Below are 20,183 nucleotides of genomic sequence, written 5' to 3'. Positions count from 1 at the left end.
ATTGTTAACATTTCACTAAGTACAGCTTATTTTATCCTACTAATGTCTAGGCTTTTTTGAGTTTTTAGCATGCATTTCATCTAACTGTGATTATAAAATCTTAACGACAAGAAGCCTTTTTTATATTTGTCTGTAAAATGTAACTTAAGTATGTATTAAAACACCACATACAGCAGGTAACTACACTTTTCTAGGTGAAGATTTCTACTGAACATCTTTCTCTATCCCATTTTCTCACATTAGCAATTCTGTTATTTTCAATGTTGGATTTTGTTTCTAAATCACACCAGCATTCCCAAACAGCTAACTTTACCTCAAAATACTGCTCTACCCTGAGTCCAGTTAGATATAGGTTTGAGAAAAGCTACTTTTTTCTCTATTTAAGTGTTTCTCAAACGAAGAAGAAATCAATAAAATAGAAACTTTGAAAAGCTAAGATAAACTCAGTTTCCTGACAAAAGTCCTGCAAGCACTGACATACAGATGGACAATGCCAATTCCTATCTGTGGCTGCTGATGCCACTGCTCCTCCTCACTCCTTGTAAGGATGCACTCACAGCTCAAGCACACTTGTGTCAATGAGGAGACTCTTTTCTGTCATCTGCCAAAAGCAGCAGTGAGGGATTCACTTGGCTTGGGACACTGCACTGAGGCAAAACATTTAGAGAGCACCTGTCCTGCTCCTTGTACCAGCTGTGGCATGGGGCTGGCAGCCATCGCCAGAGAGATGGTAACAATCTGCTGCATGGGATCAAAGGAGAACAGTGAGAGTAAAAAGTTACAGCTGTTCTCAACTGGTTTCTTCCATGATACCCTTATCTAACTTGTGGCTTGAAGTAGTGTGAGCTTTGCAAGAAAAAATAAGCTTTTTCTTTAGGGGAAGCTTTTCATACATTCTAAGCATTGTTCCTTTCTGTGTGAAAGGCTGGTAAATGGTCACATAGACCTGGGACTCCATCATGCTTTTCACATACAAATAAAGTAACTGACAAGTTGCAATAGGTTCAAATGGCATGCTCATTGTGAGGATCTGACTGGAGCATTTCAGAAAAACTGGGTCTCTATTTGGAGGGTGAAGTCTAGTCAGGATCTTGAAACACATGCTCTTGAAAAAACAACAGAATCTCTTTTATCTCTAAACTTTGGAGTGTCAGGCCAGGCGGTTGCTAACTCCAACTATGTGGAGTCCCAGTTTTAATACTAATACTGCATGTCCACTGCTGACATCTCTCTCAAAACCTACCAGGTAGGGAATGTGACAGAGCATATAGGGAGCAAAAATTATGATGGTGGCCAATTGGTACATTTTGGCTGTCTCTGTCCAAGTACAGAAAAGAAAGCTGGATAGATATCTACTGTTAAACATATGATAAAGCAAAGGTGCACCATGTGAAAAATCCCAAAACATGCACACTTCCAGCAGAAGAGCATCTAGTACCTTCATCTTTTCTTTCACTGAGAACACAAAACTAAACAGTAATAGTGCAAGTACCCTCAGCTTCCTTGGACTCTAAGTTATTGAAGACTAACTGAAACTGTGGAGATAAAGAAGGCAGACTTCTGTGGCTTACAGTCCCAGCAGAAGAGGACAGGTGTTTCCCGGGGGATTGCTGTCTGACTGTGTGGCCTGTGGCTCTCAAAGTGATACGGACAAGGAAACTGTAAGCAGCATGGTCATCTAGCAAAAGACAGTGACAGCAACTGTCTGAAGTTGTAAACATGCTACCACAAATAACACAGTTCTTGAAAGTGGTTAGTGACTCCTCTTAAATCTGCAAACTCATTAGTGTAAAAAAAAAAGGAAGGTTTTGAGCTTTTTTTAAATAGAATTCCATTTAAGGAAATTTTGTTCTGAAATTTAAAAGCTTTTACATAAGTAAGGAAAGAAAAGACTCCAGTAAACCAATGAGAGAGTCTGCAACATAGGAAAAATAAATAGCATGCAGCTGAAGAGAAAGAGAAGGAAAGCTCTGCCTTATATGACCACTTCTGGAGGAACTGAAAAGCAGTGACATACTCTGTTCTCTTCTATCACCACATCTGTGGTACAGAGCAGGGGAACAACTGGAGATAAAATAAGGTTTGTATTCAGCAGTCTCCCACTGTGTTGGCTCAATAGAGAGCCAGTGTGTCAACAGACACACGAATTACTTAAAAAACAACAAATTCATCTGAGTGCAATATTTCCTAATACAGTCTTGGCTAATCTGCAGCCTGCAGACTAAGACTGTGGTACAAAATAAATACAAAAACTCTGCCAAGCTGCAACCCTTCTCTGAAGAAAAATGGGCATTACTGTTTGTGTAGTAAATGCTAAGATATATTTCCTCAATTTTTTTTCCCCTCAGAATACTCCTTTGGCTTCCTGCAATGTCTAAATTTGGACTTCCTGAGGCAGATGTCTCATCTTTGCACATGACAGCCCTCAATCAATGTTTTCTTCCATCAGCCTGTCTGGTCCCTTTTTGAACTCAAATAAAATATCTGCAACTGCAGCATTTTGCAGCAAGAAGCTGCACAGAATAACTACCCATGGTGTCTGGAGCCATTTTCGTTCACTTGTGACACCTGTTAGTTTCATCTGAAGTGCCTTGCTTCTTGTACCAGAAACGAATGAACACAGTAACTCCCTATTTACCCTGTCCACAGTACTTCGGATTTTACAGACCTGCACCAAATCCCCTTCCCTCATGTTATCTTGTCTCTTCACCCTGAACAGTCAGATAAAAGCTGTTCACCACTTCTTTCAAACTCTAAAAGAAGGAAAGAAGGCAAGTATAAATAAAGAATGGGAATCTAGCTGTGTTTGGGCTGTGTGGCAGAAGAGAACAGGGTATCTCTATACACACGAGATCAATGGCATACTGATCTACTTTTCCTACCATATTAGCATAAAGATTCTCTAAACTAGGATCTTGCCATATGACTGACAAATTTGGATAACCTTGCTGCAGGGCACTAAATAAGGAAGAACTGGACCTCAGTGGATTGGAAAAATGGACTCACATGAGCCTCATGAAGTTCAGCCAGCCAAATGCAGAACCAAGCTAGAATAACCCCACACAGCAGTGGAGGCTGGGCATGACCTCGTTAGAAAGCAGACTGGCAAAAAAATCTGGGCTCCTGGTAGACAGGTTAAAGAGGAGCTAATAGTGACCTCACACCCAAACATGTATGGGACTGTGTTTAAAAAGAACTCTTTCCCCTCCATTTGATACTTGTGAGATCATGCCTGGAATTCTGTACTAAGTTTTGGGTTTCCCAGTAGAAGAAAGATATTTGGCATACTGGAACAATTCCAGCAGACTGCCACCCAAAATGTGGAAGGAGCTTGCAGCACATGTTACTGGAGGAGAGGCAGAGGGAACTGAGATGGTTCACACTGAGAGATGTTACTGCTATCTGCAACTGCCTAATGGGGAGGGATACAGAAAAGATGGCAACACCCACTCACAGGCAAAACTTGCATCAAGGACAATTAAACATTAAGAAGCATTTTTTCATCATGAGGTTAGCCAGACATTAGGAAAGGTTCCACAGAAAGCCTTTGAAATATCTGTCCTTAGAGATACTCCAAATCTGATTTCACACAGCCATGCTGAAATTGGTACTTCCAGGGCTGGGCAACATAATCCCCAGTGGTTCCTTCCAACTTGCCTCTTTTATGACCAGCAAATTAGTCCAAGTTAGACAGGAAAGCAACATGAACCTCAATGGTCTTGCATTAAAACTAGCAAATTACATAACTTTAAATCTTCTGGTCTTGTCCTCCACTCATGCCCTTATCAAAATGCTGTCATTAGCACCCTCCTAAAATAAAAGGTCAAGACATTGCACAGATTTCTTTTAACAAAACTGCATTCATTTTTCCTCAGTGCAAAAGTATGAATTTCTCTTCTTCCTCTTTTGTTTTCCTCAGTTGTGACAGATGTTGTGCAAAGGGCTAAACTAAAAAAAGAAAGTTTTGCACCTGTTGTGGTTATCCTATCCCCTCCAGAAAAGTATGCATTGTCTTATACCATGCAAAAGGAGAGCTGTGTTCCTCCCTCTAATCAGCTAAGCTTAGCAGTTTCACCCTTCCTGTATCATGTAACTTTCAAGGGAAGTTGTGGTTAGTTTAACTCCAAGGCAGCCTACTTTAAATATAGAGATGCTGAAGACTGATTATTCTCAACTCACCAGCCAGGAGTAGCCAGATAGTGTTTTATTGGCAGCTACTGATACCAAGGGACTAGTATCAGTACTAGTACCAAGATATCTTAGTATCACAACTCTGAAGTATGCACAGTTACAGCAACTCTGTCTAGAAGTAACAATGACAGAACATTGTCCCCAGTGGGACAGGGAGAGATGAACCTCCCCAGCCAGCTGCATGTGTGAGGCATTTTTGACAAACAGGGACAACTGAAGATTCCTCACAAGTTATCAGACTATAAAGACAATTCTGGGCCAATTCTTTGGTTTTGTCTTTCAAATAATATCAATGCAGTGTATTCTCAATGCCAGCTATTCAAATCAACCTGAATACCTACCAGAGCCTTACTTACTTCATTCACTCAGATGGGGGTAACCCAACTATTTTAAATATGCAAGGAGCAGCTACCAGGATAATCAAGTCATCTGAAACTACTGACATAATAGATTACATTGTATTAATATCATTAAGCAAAGGTGTTTTAGACTTTAACTCCTTTTAAGCCAAAAGCTAGAACAGAAGCTCTACAACTAACATAGATGCCAGCACCAAAACTAATGACCACGAACACCAGGGGTGACTGCAAGACAACAGCTCACAACTCCAGGTACAGCCAGGGCACCTCTGCCCCTCCTTGCTGCTCTCCTGCACCATTCCAGCTGTTCAGCCAGCACCCACATCCCAGGCCCCTGGCATCCCCATACCTATGAGCACAGGGAGAGCTGCCCACAGCTGGCAAACCCAGAGGCCAAGCTCATGGCTGAGAGCAACCAGCTGAGGGCCACTGCAGGTGGAGAGCCCAGGGTCAGGGAAATGCCTCCTAATGTCTGAATTGGTTTTACTGCTTCCACAAAAGGTCTCTCTACATTTCCTCCACTGCTTGAGGAAGCTGAACTTGGAAAAATTAATTCCTCTGGCTACAGCCCTGCCTTCCTAATAGTGTGGCTGCTGGTGGTGTGGGACCACTTAACTGTGCAGCTCAGCATCTCTATTCAAGCAGTCAAGCACAACTGCCATCACAATTCCCTTGCAGCACTTCTTGTGCTGCAGCTTGCAAATTCCTGATGAAATTAAGTGATTACTGATCAGATTTGTAATTTTTAAATACCCACAAAAATAATTTTTGGAACAGACACCAATAAAGAGTTAGTACCATAATGTATTTTAACTACAGATGAAGTCTCGTTTTCATATGGTCCAGATAAGGTCTTCACAACATGAAAAAAAAAAGGAAAAAAAAATTCTCAGAAATCTGATTCTAATGCTCTTTCAAGAAGTGCTACTTTCTAGCCCCAAACAAAAACAGGAAACAAGTGTGCCTCACTGGCCACAGACCCACAGGTAGAAAAAGGTTTTGCTACTCTCTTTTGACAGGGTTACTCAACTTTGTGAACATGTCAAAAAAAGGTCTAAGCAACTAAGAACCATGACTTATACTCCATTTCATCTGATGATACTACACAATCACTCACAGCAGGATTCCTCCATGCACAGGATGCTGACAGCACTGGCCTGGGAAGAATGTCAGGGTGTACCGGCAAGACACACCAACAACTGCAGAGCACCTCAGAATTATAAAGAAATGTTATTTTAGTTAAGTGACCTTAACTTAGAACAGCAATACTTCTTCAATTGATAAGAAAACATAAAATCAGCTGTGTTTTGAACCAAAATGTTGGCAGTTGCAGAAATAACCTTATAAATAATGATTTACCTACTGTAGCAGACAGCAGTAGACAGCTATTTTGTGAAGAGGCAGTGACCCACATAACTACTAGTTGAGGTGCAGGCCTCTGTATCACACATACTACATGATCACTACTTAATCAAGACACACCTAATCAATAGTATAATTAATCACTATATGCACAATCAATACATAATTACCCAGTGTGTAGTCAATGCACATTTAAGTATATGTGTATAATGTAATGTCTCGTTCATATGAATAATTATCTGCAACAGTTTTGTGACTGCAGCTTTATTAATTATATAAGAGTGTATATTGCTCCAGGGGGTCTTGAAAGCCATGTCCTTACTCCCTGCTGGGTTCTGCCAGTGACTGATCAATCTGTATGTGAGAAGACCCTGAAGGAATACAAGTGATGTCAGAGCTGGTGAACCTCACCACAGATGGGATCTGCACCGTGTGCTGCCCCTGACCTGAGTTCCAGCCAGTGCTGTTAACATCTCATTGCTCCCAGCATTGGAAAAGATAAAGGATTTCATAACTTGCTATTGGCTTTTCTGGGCTATTAATGAACTGCCTTGCAAGTGTTTGTGCCTTTCTTACAGGGATCCAGTCCTCTCCTTGGTGCAAAAGACCTCCTTGGTCTTTTATTTATCACCTTTCCAACTGCAAATACCAGGAGGATAAGAAATGAGATGTAATTACTTTTCTCCAAGAAGTATTCTATCAAATCAAAAACACCAAAGCCACTGAGTTAAAAAAATTTAATAAGTTAATTTTTGTTATGAGGAAAAATGAAAAAACAAACTAATGATAAGGCTTTGTGGGAATAAAAAAGGAACAAAAACATAAGCAAATTACTAGTCATGGAAAACCAAACAGTGAGTGATCTTAAAATCTGTGAGAGACTCAAGCAGTGCTTTCTCTGAGAAAAACTGTAATCAAGCAGTGGTTGTAAGAAAACAGGAATTATAATATGAATTTGAAAAAATTCCCACCTTTTATGGTCTAGGGATGGTAAAAACACACAAAAATGAAACCACCAATTAAGCCTACATGAACCTGGGGAAAATGGCCAAAATTTTTAGTGATTCCTGTGCTTACTATGTAAGAGCTTAAATATGGGTGTAAAAAAATTCACAAACACATCAGAAGTTAAATAAACTTGTGTTTTATTTTTTTCAAAACAAACTAATGCAACAAAAAGCTCCTTAAAGACAAAAATCTAGATTTTACTATTTAAGAACTCTTATCTGTGGTTCCCAAAAAACCCCACTTGCTGGTCTTTGGTAACAACACAGGCAAACGAAATACTGTGGGCAACACCACAATTTGCTCTCCCCACTTGGTTTCAGTTTTAAGCTTTTAATGCTTTTCAATAAGCAAAGATTGCCAGCAGAGTGGTTAAAATTCTCTTCAAATTAATGTTTTCCACTCTTAATATCTACCTCCCTCTTACAAAAACTGTTTGTGTGGAGAAACAATTTCTGACTAAAATGTCAGGTTTTTCGTTTAAGTATATTATTACAGAAAAAAAAATCTGCTGTCATTTTTTTCAAGTTTTGTTGAAATACAAAAGATAGCAATTTATCTTTTCCCTTCTTTTAATTTTTTTTAGTAAGTTCACAATGTTGGGACATTGTGCAACTCTCAGGGGCAGCGTTCCCCCCCCTCCAGCCAACTCAACCCAAACTTCCTTACCATTTCTGTTTGTTCACACATAACAAGAAAAAATTGAAACTGCCTCACCAAAGCACATTTCTTTCTAATGTGCCACCCTGATTTTAACAGACAAATACTAAATCACTCAGAGACATGCAATATCTCATCATAATACGCCTACTGTGGAGTTTCTTCATAACAACTACTGCTTCTAATAGCTCTTGTTTAAAATTATCCAGTGCAGAAATCCAATTACAGCTCATTTATCTTCAAAAAGAGTTTAGACAGCTGGCATTATTTAGCCAGGTTGGCTGAGACACATGTAATGTTTACCTCCATAAGCTGCTTACAGAGTACTGACCACAGAGATTAATCCTGCTGGAGGGCAGACCAGTTTCCAACTGGAATAAGTAGTTCTCAGTTCTCTAACCATGCTTGGTACTTTCCATCTAACAAAAGCAACTAAACAGTAAGTTTGAAAGTGATGAGTGCCTGCAATTACAAATGCCACTCAATACTCTGATTTTTAAAAGCACAGCTCATTTCAGGGAAGCCTTTCAAAGATGTTTCATCTTGTTTCCAGACATATTCAATCATTGGTAATTTTTTTTTTTACTTTTTGCCAAATTACCTCCCACTGCTTTCATCCTCCAAATACTGCTACTGAACATGAGTGTGCCTATCTGAGAGGTGCAATATCAGATTGACTTCCTGTCCCAACTGCAAGGCAGAGGTAAGTATCCTAATTAATGTGAAAATGGAGCATTGCCACATTCAAGATCATCCTCAAAATCCGCAGCAAACCTTGACACCACTTAAAAAACACCTGATTATGCACTTGTTATTACATGTGATATCTTGAATGGAACAACTTTGTATAGGGCAGAGCTTTTGGATGATAATGACTCCTCTTACAATTACTAAAATCAGGGCTTGCGATACACCGCAGAGAACCCCAGATCAGAGGTTATGCCCTTCTGCCTCATCTACCCTTGTCCTCTGTCAGGGGTTATCAACTCTGCAGCAATGCGTGCCTTAACATCAGGCACCTGAGGCTGGGCTGATGTAATCAACTGTGAATCTTGTGTCTACAGAGCAATGGAAAGAGAAAGCCCTGCTCTACCTTCCAGCTACATGTTTCCATCACTTTCTTGCTCTGGTGTTTGTATGCATCCACCCCAGAAGTGAGCAGGTTTAAAAAATTTAAGCTGGTGGGAAATGATCCTAAATGACAAAACATAAGGGTATATATGTTTTATTTTCAAACATTATCTCCTGATAACCACTGCCTGTAAGAAGTCAGATGACTTGTGCTGCAAGTGGTAGATAGGAAAGCACAGGTGAGAGCCAGCTGGTTGCTCTGTAAGCAGCAGCCCACAATTCAACCAGCTCAGCCCTGCTACAAAACTGCACGCACCTTCAGCAGGTGAAACCAAGCCACATGTGCTCGTTCTTGCTGCCTCCTGTGCAAGGCACTGGCAGAGGAGTGGAGAACATGGCTGGGAACCATGGTTATGGTTTGAACAAGTTCCACTCTTTCGATCAGTTGAATGCAAATCAGAGCCCTCAGTCCAGGTGCCTCAGACTCCCTTACACTGACCAAGTGTCACTTTGCATTCAATATAGGTATTTTTTTGTCTACCATTGCTGTCTCTTCTGCCCCATATGTTAATATCTTCCTATTTCCCTCAAGAGTCTGTTTGCTCTCATTTTCTGATCCTGCCCCCTTACTTTTTCAGCTCTTTTCACAATCAGCCCTATATTAAACAGGAATTACTTTAAATAAGTCCCTGCTATACATATTTGGTGCAAGATTTTTTTTTATGGGATTAATCAGTGACAATCTAGAAGTGCATTACTTAAGCAGTTAAGGACAAAGACATTTCAGCTTAATGCCAGAAAGGTGGACTCCTGACTGTCTACTCCCCTTGTTGGTTAAACATACTGTGAAAGGAGTGAAACACACCCTAACATTTCCATTTGCTTACCTCAAACTTCTGACACACAGAAGGATTTCAGAAGTAGATCTGAAGATAGAGATATGCAGACAAATAGTACATCCCCGTCTCCAGTTATAAGCAAGAAGTCCTTTTTTGCCTTTGAATGAATATTTGCAGGAACATTCACTGGAATTATTGCAAACACTCACTTGTTTTACCCACAGCCCAAAAAAAAGTTACTTGAAGAAGGAACGTAGTGATCCCACTGTGCAGCCCCAGCCTTATGTTTGCCCCGAGCTCCCCTGCCACCTCACAGGCTGCTGTTTACTGTGACAGTCTGTCCAAAGACAGTTATTGCACTGAAGAAGCAAGAAAAACTCCTGAACAAACTTTAGAAATATAAAAAGAATAAAGTACTTGATGTCCAGGAGGTAAAGAAGTGCTCCAGTTCTAAAAAAAAGCGGCATTTAAATGAAACACCAGCAGGTTGATTTTCTGACAAGTGATACAGGAATGTGGGATGAATTCTGAGGAAATCTTAAAAAAGAAAAGAGGAAAAGCAGAGGATGTTCTACAGTTTCAGCTACACAGGCTTCAATCTTCTTTCAAACTTGTGGCAGAGCACACAACGACCAAAACACTATCAAAATGTGAAAAAAGCTGGTGATCACAGGCTGAAAGGGCTGTGATGTGAGGAAAGACTGCACCAAACAAACATCTCATCAAGAAAAAGGATCATTAAGTGAAGGCAAAACAAACAAAACCACCTCTCATCGAGCCCTTGCTAAAACCCCTGGTGACAAGAAATAGAAAAGCTCTCCACAGAAAAGCACAGAGATTAATGCTGAGTATCCCTTTAGGGAACTGATTTTATTAAGTGTACAAGACGCAGAAATAAAAAGGAAAAAAACTGAACAAAAGTTTTAAAATTGAGAAACGTATTTTGTCTCATACCAATGGGAAATCAGCTCATTTACGAACTGCAAAGGAGGAAGTGCTTCTTCTTGACTGTTTCTCACTTAAGGATTTAGTGGACATGCTTTACGAAGCCCAAAAGCCATCTGCAGGCCAGAAAAAATTTACAAAAAGCAAAGAAGTAGATGCGGTGTGACTGCATTGCTGGCTGAGATAGTCCTGAACAAAAGCTCCCTCTCAGATGGAATGCTAACTAACTCATCACAGCTAACTCATCTACATCCTGACCAATCTCTCTGTATCGTCAGAAAACTGGAAAAGGGGTCTGTAAGAATTCATGCCTGGCGGGCTGTTTGGGTCCAATCCAGCTAGCTGTGGACCCCAGCCCACACAATCTTACGCAGGACAAAAGGCAAAAGATGAGAAGCGCTCTTCTCCATGTGGGGACAAAGTCCTAATTCTATTTCCTTGATAGGAGACACCAGATCATCCAAGTGACCCCCCCCAGGTGAAGAAAAGAGAGAGATGCCTCATGGCGGGAGACTTTTAAACCCGGGGAATGGGGGTGGAGGAAGAGGACCACAGCCAATGGGATACAAGTGAGGAGGAGGTGAGGGGAGGAGTAAACCTGGGACAAACCATCACCACCAGGGTTTCTGGGGGAGGGAAAGACCATGTGATATAAAAGGGGAATCCCATGAGGATACAAATATACTATTCTGTGCAATAATACAGAACCCAGTGCAAACCAACTAAATAACTATTTAGTGCAATACAACAGGTGTCCACATATCTGACTTGTGCCAGAACAGAGGAAAACATTTTTAAAACAGCTCTGAGAAACCCTCTCAGATTTCCTGCTCAGGAAGCACCCAACTGAAGCACTCAAAGTCCCTCTCAATAATTTGTCAATACATAAAGTCAGTTCCACCAAATGATCAGTATCCCTAACCAAAGCAGGAGTGTGATGTGTCACCCTTCATGCACGATGGCACTGTCAGCTTTAAGCTGTACCTGGATGGATGAAGGGACCACCCAGCCTGAACCTGCTGCCTAGCTGATATACAGATAGGCAAATTAAAGACACAAGGTCTCTGTTCCTCAAAAGATGTCCCAGCAGGTTCCTGATTTAGGCCACAGAAATCTGTGACTGCACACCTGGTAACAATGACAATAGGCTATAATCCCATGGGCACTGGCTTTACCAGCACTGCAAACTCTCTCTCAAACTGTGCCCATGTGCAAGACAAGCAAGGAGCAAAGCATCACCTATGGACACAGTGCCAAGGGGCTCACGAAGGCACTCACATACAGAAGGATGTGAGGCTGTACACCCCAGCCTGAGTGAAGTGCCTGCCCTCCAGACCTGGACAGGGATAGCCTGGAAGCAAACTCATGCTTCTGTGTGGGACAGCCAAGCCTTTTATAATGTTTCTGAATCTAAAGAGAGCTATCTAGCAGATCTTAATGATCTTGACACTTATTCTGATAAACTGCCACTTGTGAGGCACTCTGCTGAATCAAGAAGAGGGGGCAACCTCATTTAAGAGAAGCACCTACTTCAAGAGGCCCTTCAGACACATATAACTTCAAAAGTAGAACCTTATACTGGGAATGATCCAACTGGTAATGGAGACAGTTTTTAACTCTAATACATATACTTTTATTCTGCAAACTTCTTGCCTTAGAGAAAAACATATTTGATAAGTAGTGATCCAAGACCCTGGCATGTTACACACCTGAATTTCAAGGGTTATAATTTCATTGACTTGCTTTTCAACATTATTAGATTCACAGCTGTTCTTACTTCACCTGAGAAATATTTTCAAAACATGCAGATGCTACCTGAACTTACAGCTCCCATAGCTTCACCTAGTTAATATTTCCTGGAATAAAGGAAGTGCAGAGAACCACCTGGAGCATCAGTCTCCCAGAATTCTTTGAATGGACAAGTTTGGCTACATGATAACTGCCTGTGCTAGGGAGGGAGAGGTGAGCACCACACATGAGTGAGAGCTGTAGCCTTTCCTACCATCTCCTGATATCTGATCCTTCACTGCACTATGAGCTCCAACATTTCAGCATAGAAACCCTGCTTCTCTCTACCCTACGGATCCCACAAATGGCTCAGATCACCCAGGCCCCACCTGAGTATGTGATGGGATGAAGAGGGTCTTCACTCCCAGCTCCCATCTGATACAAGCATTAAATGATCTTATCAGGATCTGTATTTAGCATAATGCTTGGGCAGAGTGGAGCCGAAGTGGAGCAATTAATGTTGACCTATGTGGCAAAGCACATAAGCTATTTTTGCCTCATTTACTATGACCTATTTTCATGGTAGAGACAATAAGTTGAAGCTAAATACAGAATGTGACTCATATATTCCCTGTTCAATATTTTAAGAATAATTCTGTAGAACAATTAAGTTAATGGCTACTCCTCAGTCCTCTTCTACAGTAAATATTATTGGTAAGTGTTGTGCTGTTTTTTAGCTGACCCATTTTTTTAACTACTTTTGTACTCTTGGTAAAAAAATCAAATTTCTTCTAACCATTCATTATGATGAGGATATTGTAACAGACATCATAAGACATCATCAAAGGCTGAAGACTAGTAAAGGGAGGCTTTAATGTTTATCTTATTCACACAGTTTGGCTTACTTCACAATACTTGAACATTAAAATGCTTCCCACCATTTTAGGGCTTTTTAGTCAAGAGACCATTCACACAATCATGGCTGTAGTTCGACTTTTCCAATGAGTAAGTACTGTAAGGCACAAGCTGCTGGCAGGAAACTCTTCAGCTTGTTCATGATAAAACAGAAACAAAATAGAAAAGCTGTAGCAGAGAAGTGATTTCTTTGCAAAACAAACTTCCCCATTAAGACCACTATATAACCCTTTTTCTCAACTACAGACCAAGGTATTTGGAGCAAAGTGATGACTAAACAAAAGGAGAGTATTCAGTAAGCATAAAATAAAGCAAAGAGGAAATTTTAAAAGATCTTGTTACTTATACCAAAAGTCTTCAAGGTCATTTAACTCTGAAAAAGAGACATTTTTTATTTCTAAATTCTTTAGAGAAACAACTGCAATACTTTTTTTACTAACTGTACACAATATCTTCTGTTTCATGCGCATTTGTTTTTTAAAGTCTCAGTCATACAACTGTACCTTCTTAGATACCACTGAACTTACTGAATCAATTTCTGTTCATTACTTTGGTAAATCAAGAGGTGTTTCTTTAAAGCATTAGTCACTGCAAGACCTCCTTTGTGAAGTTACTTCATTACCCTCCTCACCTGTCCTAGGAGAGCAATCCTAGCACCACACTCCATTTTGCAAAAGGCTACAACAGGCAGAGTATCTCCTCACACTAAGGATGTCTTCAACTGCTTAGAAGAATTAGTCATTCTAATTCTCACACTAAGGATGTCTTCAACTGCTCAGAAGAATTAGTCATTCATTTTTCTTCATTCTTCCTCCACTGCAATCAAATAATTAACTGCCCTACAAATACAGGGAGAGGGAAGAGATTCAAAGAACATCACTGGAATGGAAGCAGTTCATTCTGTGATGGAGGACAATATCAGTTACATGAAAGGATATCAGATCCTTAAAACAAAATGTAGCCAAGTATGCTCGTAGCAGAACTAGACAGGAGACAACTGATGTTTCTAGGATGCAATGACTCCTTTATGCTTGTTTCCCTTCAGATCAAATGACAGAGGGCACTGCAGTGAGCCAATTTGCAAACAATAGCTGAAATGGTAACTTGTACAGAATTGTTTGGCACAGACATCTACAATTAGTTGCAGGATTTCCTTTTAAATTCCAAAGGGACTTCCACATCCCTGTCTTTCTTTACTACGGCTGAACATGACGAACAAACAAGGTGTTCCTAACTCCGGAAAGAGGAAGAGAAGAGAGGGGAAAAAACCCCCAGGCTGCCAGTAAAGTCAGAAAGAAAGCTTGATCATGCCCACGTGGACTGAAAATAACCTTCAAGGGTCAACTGCTGGGCTAAAAAGGAGGCCCCTATTCCCACATAGGAAAGAAGGCATTGTTTATTCTCATGAAATAATTTAATCATAAAACTTTCAGAACACTCTTTCTGAAAAATGGAATGCTGTGCAAAGAAAGTTGTTGCTATTGTGTCTTATTTTAATAAAGACATATCAAACAAATACAACGACAAAATCAGAAAGAGGGTAGCTTTAAAACACAGAGTTGCTTAATTTCTCTTATTAGTTTATATCCTTGTGCTATATAACAAAGCCAAAGAAGCATGATAAATGTTTCCAGTCTTTCTTCTCTTCCTCCACTAGGTGTCTTCTTATTCTTCACTTTTTCAGGGTAAACTCAGACTATGCACAGTAAGAAAGTCTTTGTTTACAATTCATTCTCAGAATTGTATCTTAATGTGCAGAATTAATTAAACAGAAATGCAAAGGGGAGACTTGTATGAAATATAACTATTTGAGCAATAACAGAATTTGAAGTTCCACAACTATGGGAATAATCACAGCTTCCATGTCACATGGTATGTCCCTTTCATAGCAGAGACAAAGTGGCTTTCATTCTTTATAATCAGTTTTCCTGAAAAACTGGCTAAGTAGTGCAGGTGTATAAAGGAATTAATCCATCAGCCATTTCTGCTGTTCCAAAGATGAGTTGCTATGCTTGCTAAAGATCTGCAGATGGCAGCATTGATGCAGTAATTAGTCCTCACCACAGCAGAGGTCAAATCAAAACCATTTCACCCAACTGTTTCGTATCTGAGGCTAAACCCCATTTTCCAGAGTGAGAAATCCTAGCACCAGGCAGAACAAGCACTGGGCCAGGAACTGTCAGGCAGTGAAAGAGAAGCCAGATCCAGGATCACTACTACAAGACACTGTGTCAATCACTCAGTCAGTAACTGTGACAGGTTAGGCCCCATTACCTTGGAAATAAACTACATCATCTAGACAGTAATGAATGCTGTGAACCATGGGCTGCTGGTTCAGAGCCAGCCAGAACTGCTGTACAAAGTTCTTATGGTTACCTCCATATGCTGCCAAATTTGAAAGAAGAAGGAATACAGAGATGTCCAACATCCTGCCACCTTTACTGCCCTTTCTTCTCTCACTGTTCCTTGTTCAAACAAGCTTTGCACTCCCTCTCATTTCTGCTATTTGTAAGTGATATGAATCTGGTGGCCTCAATCATCAGACAGCACATGGCTCAGTTACAAGCAAATAAAGGCAATGTCTCAGATGTTCTAAGACTAAGATAAAAAGGCTTTGACAGGCAGTATGATTTGGAGGCAAAGGATGAAAGTGGCAGAGAATACGGAACACACAAATCCCAGTTCAGTTTCACTGCTCCATCCTATCTTAAAACCACTTTTACCAACACAAACTCTACATAAGGAAAACAGCTGCTTAAATTATTGAACTTCAGATTTATGCCCTGAATTACTCTCCTGGGCCTCTTGTCATGATAAAGCTCAGGATTTTCAGCCCCTTCCCTTTAATATGTGTGTGTGTTCTGACTGGACCTAGCTCTGAAAAGACAGTGACTGAAATGACCTGCTTGCAGTCAGCTCTGCTGTCCACCATAGCCAGCTCAGAGCACAAGCTGCCCTTGTCCTGGTGCTCTGGTGCACTGAGCACACTCACAATCAGCAGCTCTTTCATTTCCCTCCAAGGACAATGCTGAGCCTACACAACAAGCAAACCTGCCCAGCAGAGCCCCTAACCAACCAGATTCACCTCTGTGCAGCAGGCTGCTTTGTCCCAGCCTGGATTATGCCAGCCCCTTTATCATCCTGATGCTCCTCTTGTGTCACCTCAACACCACCACAGCACCCCAGGCTTCACAACCCCAACACACTGCTGCTGGTTCATCTGTGCCAGGGACAGGTGGTGCAGGCAGCACAGCATTAGGAGACTGTCACTTCTGCAAAGCAAGCTACCTGCCAGGGCTGGGCAACACACTGTAAGGCACCCTTGAATTTGAAGTGCTTATTCTAATTCACACAGCCCACTCTCACTTCAGGTACTTTTGATTAAACTCTTCACTGCTCTGCTAAAGCCTATGTAGCAATTTTTAATTGTTTAATTTCTGATAACATATACTTGGGCTAGATACTGACAGAGCTTGTCCAAACTCCAGAACTCTGGAGGAGTCAGAACAACTCTCCCTACTCCTGCACTTGACTTCATCAAAGGAATCTGAGTACATGCAGCTCCAAATAAGATATTTCTTTTGAAACACTAACTCTATTCCTGGGAGGCATATCAAGTTTCAGAACAATACTTCTTGTGCACCTGAGACCTTTAAGAGCAGTTTAATAGTAAAAACATCACATACGATATACTTAGTAAGGAAAGAGTATTGGAAAAAAAACCTCTCCTAGACACTTCCAAACTGGAACTAACTAACTCCTGACAATGCAGGTTTAAAAACAGAAAATAAAAAAGGTGAGCATTCATGCCAGTTTTAAAAAACTATGAAGTATCTGTCATGAGAACTGTGCACTTTTTGAATTAGGAAAGCTGCTTCCCAAAAAACAGAACACAGGAATTTGTCAAAGGCAATGTGGGGTCATCAGCAAGCATGGAGTTGTGTTGGTATTTGCCATGAGCTAATATTAGACCATGGACACTCTAAGGTTGCTGGTGTGTAAAAGACCACTGTCTCCAGCCCACTACCTCCTGTCACAGACATCTCAGAGATACAACTTTCACTTTAATTAATTTGTAAAGTATTGTTTCTTTCAAAGGCTGACTGACAGTGATAAACAGATGAACTACAAGCCAGATGCACTGTATATTTTTAGGCTATTTAGTGACACAGGGTGTGTCCTTGCTGTACAAGACGTGGTGCAGGGGGGTGAAGGGAAAGGAGGAGGGGTAGGAAAAAACTGAAATGAACCCAGGAGAAACATGGAATGTTGATTTTTATTTTTCTTTTTAAGGGAAAAAACAAGATCTCCTTCCTCAAACCATACCATGTACTAGCAAAAGAGGGAAGAGAAAGCAAGCTATGACAGTAAATAAGACATGTCAGGTACAGCTAAGTAGGCTGCAGTTCTCTTAAGATGCTCCCTTTTCCATTCCTTCAGCTCTGCTGCAGACTGCATTTATGCCCCCTCATAGATGAGTGGGAGAGGAGGCACAGCTATGCCATGATGCAGCCTCTGAGTAACACACACAGCAAAACTGGAAACAACTGCAATAACTTTATGCATTCAGTGCCAACTTTTAACCAGTAGTTTATTCTTCAGTATTCACTATGGTGAACACAGTATGGGAATAAAAAATGAGGCCAGTTTTCATCAAGGTTGAGAACAGTAACCCAGAAGTGCACGTGAACTCACCCACACCAGCAAGTCAGTAAGTTAACAAAGTGACATGGGAGAGTTGCTTTCTGCACCACTGGTGCAGTGAGCCATGCAAGAAGCTTCAGCTCTTTCTTTTCAATAGATCCCAACGGTGGAAAGTTTGAAAGGAGAAGAAGAACATGAGCTCAAGCCAGCTCCCTACCAAAGTGAGGCACAGGGTAATCCTTCTGTCCCACTGTGTGCAGAACTTCACTGTATCAGCTGGACAAAGCTTACATTACACAGTAAGTGAACAGGAAAAGCAGACTTTTCTGTACCATGACTAAACCACTGAAAGAACCAGCAGTACATTAATTCTGCAAAAGCAACAGCATGAAGGCAATCTCTTCAGTGCTGCACTTCGAGATTGTTGCAAGTGATCAAACTCATTTCTTCTGAGGCTTACTACCAGTTAGAGAAGGCACCATAACAGACCACATGCACTCTGCCCTATCCTCAGACAGGAAGCACATTGGCTTAGCTTTTAACTACTTAAAACTAGCTTTAGCACAACATAATGCAACTAAAATTACCTTGTCTACTGCTCAAAGTTCAGAATAGCAAAAGAAGACCCCAGATGGAACTGAGCATTTAATTTAGTAGAAGCTGGAGCAGAGGAAGTACTCACCCATCTGTGGGAAAACAATGCAAGGCACTCATTTCTAGCTGATAAAACAGCAAAGGAAATAAAAATAGAGCCAGGTGCTTCCTACAGCAGAAACCAAAGTAACAGGGGAATGTGGCACTGCAGAGCAGCCCACTGCCTCTCGCAAACCACAGGCAGTGCAACTTTTGACTTGGGTGTTCACCTCCAAATGCTTATCACCCTGCAGCTGCAGCCAGCTGAGCACCTAGACAAGGAGTATGCAACTGCAAACACCTCTTTTCAGCCTCCTGCTGCCAAACAGAGCTACCTCTCCATGCCTGGGGGAAGGCCTGCCAGCCTACAAGCAGCAGAGAGGTTTGGCTGCCTCTTCTCTACCAGGAAGGCTGTGAAAAGCCTGAGTGAAAGCAGAACACACACTGACATGCTGCAGCAAACCTGATGGATGGCTAACCTGCCAGCAAACTCAACTGGGCTGCTGCTAGCCACCTGTGCAAACTGTGGGATTTGATTCCAGCTGCCCTCACAAGGCATGACCTCCCTTGCAGGGTCAGAACATCAGCCACCCTCCAGACAAAATGACACAACTACAAGAGGTCACACTTTCCACTCTCCCCCAAGCAGACAACAAGCCTAGAGACAACTCACAGCATATAGGTTCTCTGATCCCAAATTCAACATCTGCCTGCTTCCCATTAAACCCAGAATCACTTTTGTACTTTCTCTTTTGCTAAGGGAGGCACTGGCTGTCCACTTGCCTGTTTTGGCATAAACATAAATGCATAAACTGCATTCACAGAGCAGTTCAGCTTAGAAGGTGCCTCCACACTTCTGTATTTTTTCCCAAAATAAAGTATTCTTGCCCAGGAGAGTGCAAAAGTCCAGTTCTTCTCTTCCACAAGATATACATATGGCACTGAATTTCAATGAACAGTTGAAAACAGTGCTTTGTTCTGCTGAAGCATGCTCTGGAGTTGCTTTAATAACGATAAAGCCACTGAAGAGTTTTCAGCACTGGTTAGCCCTTTTAAGATACTCCTTAGTCCTAAAATATTAAGGGCTTTTAAATAAATTTATATTTCCCTAGGGTGATCTGGGCAGGATTTGCAGCTCACTGCATTTAAAAGGCCTTTGGAATGATCATAAAAAAACAAGTTTCATATTAGCTCACCTGAACAGAAAAAAACCCTAAATATTTAAAGGTAGTCTACACACCAAAAATCATGCCCAGGTCCCTCCCTATAATTACTTTAACAATCACACTGACCCATGCAGACACCTACATGGTAACACAAACCCATTCAGCTGATATAAATTACATGACTACAGTAGAGAGGGGTTTCTTTTTCCAGAAGTTAGCTTGAGCACTAAGTGAGAATCACCCACCCACATTAGTTTTACAGTCAGTGAAGAAAGATGTTCCCACAAACAAACCTGATTCTGGCAATTTCTGAACTGCAGGACTTTGTAGCTTCTGGCACTAAGTGAACATCCTGGCAAATTCCTGATGACAGGTCAGGTGGAGACCAAAACATTATTGGTTTGGTCAACACAGAGCTCTCCGCTAACACCTCCCAAAGACTGCCAGCCAGAGACCTGAAGCAACAAGCACTCTACAGAAAATATGGAATGATCTCCTTCTCCAAGTTGCTTTTCTAAAGGGTGGATCTTTTCTCAAGCTGACAAAGAGGAAACACGGGAAGTTAGTCTTCACCTACAAACCTTTGTGACTACTCCCATCCCATCTAAGATGTCTGTTGCAGTGACACAGCTGAGAAATTTTACTCCGTTTTAACACAGGCTAAA

General features: G+C 41.1%; 1 protein-coding gene across 1 annotated transcript in view; it reads right to left on the bottom strand.

Moving 5' to 3' along the window:
• Positions 1-20,183, bottom strand: part of UBAC2 (UBA domain containing 2) — an 88,094-nt gene that overhangs the window by 48,576 nt on the left and 19,335 nt on the right. The window lies entirely within an intron of this gene.

This window comes from Molothrus aeneus, chromosome 2 (assembly GCF_037042795.1).
Source record: "Molothrus aeneus isolate 106 chromosome 2, BPBGC_Maene_1.0, whole genome shotgun sequence".
NCBI classification, from domain to species: Eukaryota; Metazoa; Chordata; class Aves; order Passeriformes; family Icteridae; genus Molothrus; species Molothrus aeneus.
The sequence above is the reverse complement of the archived record's forward strand: the minus strand, read 5'-3'. Positions and strand labels throughout refer to the sequence as shown.